Source organism: Alligator sinensis, unplaced genomic scaffold (assembly GCF_000455745.1).
Source record: "Alligator sinensis unplaced genomic scaffold, ASM45574v1 scaffold891_1, whole genome shotgun sequence".
NCBI classification, from domain to species: Eukaryota; Metazoa; Chordata; order Crocodylia; family Alligatoridae; genus Alligator; species Alligator sinensis.
Window position 1 is genome coordinate 349,466 of NW_005843019.1, and position 2,446 is coordinate 351,911.

General features: G+C 53.5%; 1 protein-coding gene across 6 annotated transcripts in view; it reads left to right on the plus strand.

Moving 5' to 3' along the window:
* The window catches only part of LOC102388484 (C-type lectin domain family 2 member D-like), an 18,245-nt gene that overhangs the window by 1,075 nt on the left and 14,724 nt on the right, over positions 1-2,446 (plus strand). Inside the window, exon 1 of one of the 6 annotated variants that reach the window (XM_025193133.1) lies at positions 381-438. The exons of the other annotated variants lie outside the window; for them this stretch is intronic. The gene's annotated coding sequence lies outside the window, so the exon portion shown is untranslated. Of the gene's footprint in view, positions 1-380; positions 439-2,446 lie in introns of those variants that run through there. 6 annotated transcript variants of the gene reach the window in all.

A 2,446-nucleotide genomic window follows, 5' to 3' on the forward strand; every position in this document is an offset into this window, starting at 1 on the left:
GAGCTCTGGTTGCTCTGATTACTGTGTTGAGACAGATCTCCTCTTTTGGGGTCACCTCCTAATATGTGACACTGCTCTACCAGCTCTGGGATCAGAAAGGATTGGTGTAGTAACCTGCTTCTCCAGTTTGTAGTGGGGGGGGGTGCTTATGTGTAGTATATCTGCTTTGGCTTCTCTTTTCATTTCTCTCACAGCTGGCTCCATTGCTGCCCTGGCTGCTCCATGAAAGTGTATCCTGCTCCCAGCTTTTCTTGGAGAGCCCTGTCCCAGGGGAGGGGAGGGGAGGGGCTGGGCTTGGTTGGGGGATGAGGTGGGCACTGTCTGGGACCCACCTTGGGCTGGGCAGGGTCAAGGAGGAGGTAGCCAAGGCTTGACAGGGTTTTGTGAGCAGTGCAGGCAAGCGGAGCCCCTAGGACACAGCAGCGCAGCTGTCCTCAGGTAGCAGAGCCCAGAGCAGGCTGGGCAGGAGGGGAGCTGGGTTTGGAGGTCAGAGCAAGGGCTGGTGCTGGAGGAGGGTTGCAGAAGCATGGTCATGACTGAAGAATCATAAAATCCAGGGGACAGAAAGGGCTGGAGGGGTCACTTATCACCCCCTGCACCTCACCGAGCCTGGCCAGCCTCTTCTTAAATTCACCTAGGATGGGGCTTCCTGGGGCAGATTTTTCCAGGCCCTGTCAGCTCTGATGCTAGGATGTTGACAGATTAGTATTGGATGTCCTGGTGCCACTGTTACAGCCTAGTGAAGCTAAAGTTTTGTAGCTGTTAACTTGTTTCATTCAGGGTTAATGGGATTGGGGTTTCACTCACTGGGGCTGTGGTGGGTCTGATAAACTGGAAAAGCTGATGCACACTCCTTAGTGAAGTCCCCTCTTTTTAACATGGCTTGAAGTTTCCTCTGTAAACAGCTACAAAAAGATACACTGCATCTGCCTTCTTGGGGTTGAAACCCACTGCCCTGCTCTCCGGGCTGGAGTGTGGTTCACCCTCCTCTGTGTCCTGGAGCCTGCAACCCTATCACCCATTCCCCTTCTTTTCTTTCACACTAACCCTGCCTGGCTCCTCCAGCCCTCCCCCTTCCAGCTTGCTGTACAGACTCAGTTAACCCTCTCACCCATTTAACCACTTCCCTTCTGCAGACAGGGGCCCCTATCCTGAAAGGAAGGGAGCTCCTATCCTGGGGAAGTTCCTTCTGTCACAGGGGCAGAGAGCACAGATAGCATTCGTTCCCCATCTCCTCCAGTAATGTAATGAGTGGGGACTGAGGGGGGCACCACCAGCCCTAATTTCTGTTTTTAATTGATTGGCAGAATTAGATCACCGTGGGAATTTTTGCCGTGGCAGGAAACAGCCTTGTGCTGTGCAGGTCTATGAGGCAACCAGGGGTAGCCCCTCGCCTAGTAGTGTATGTACTACTGCTGGTGCTTCTTGGGCAATCTTAGACATAGCAGGGGTACCCTGTACCCAGTGGGCAGGGAGAAGGAGTGAATGGCATATCAGGGGCAGGTTCTGGGACCAGGCACCATGGGGCTGCTGCTGTGGCTGGTGAGCAGTGGGTCCCCCCCCCCCCAGCAGTAGCCCGAGCCCAAGCAGCTATAGCAGTAGTGGCAGTCACTCCCTTCCCCAGCTCTGCAGGGGTCTGCCTCATCCCCTCCTCATCATAGGCCCTGGGCTCTGAGAGACAGCTCACTCCACTAGTAGGGGGAGGGGATGTGGGGCACCATCCTGGGGCACTGCTTTAGATGGGGTGCCAGAATCAGCTACAACCCATTTGCTGGGATAATTTTGGGGTGGGGGTGACTCTGGGGAGGCTGCTTGTCTAGGAGGAGCTGCTGGGTGGGGGAAGGGAGATGGGAGGCATCCCCTGATCCTGGATATCTGAGCGAGCCGAAGACTTTGGGGTTGTGGGGGGAGAGCAGAGGGACTCCCCTTTACCCTGTCTTGGGGGGGACAACTCAAACAATATACTAACCTCACCTGTCAGATTTTGGAGACTAGGCACTTCTCCTTTCATTTCTACAGCTATTATCAGAAAGGCACACACACCCCCACTTCTAGGAAAGCAAAACTGTATGTAACATGCTGACCTTTTGCTATACCCACGTCTTCACTCTCCATCCTCCCAGCTCCCTTAGCTATAACTTCTTTTTCTTCACTTCCATCTGTGAAGCTGAATGCTTCTCAGATCATTTGGCTGCAGCCTGCCAAATGCTGCTGGATCTGCACCTTATTGGGGTTTAACTGGATATTCAGCCATACAGCCCCCTTCCTGCAGACTGCCCCTCTGATCCTGCTTCCATCAGCACAGTTGCTGGGGCCTCCTTTCCTAACATTCCCTGGTGTAGACAAGGGTCCTGATACCTTTCTGGGATTAATTTCCTTTGTTAGGTTTTTCCCAAAATGCTGGATCATTAGATACGCTCAACACATGATTGTCCGTAGCATAGGG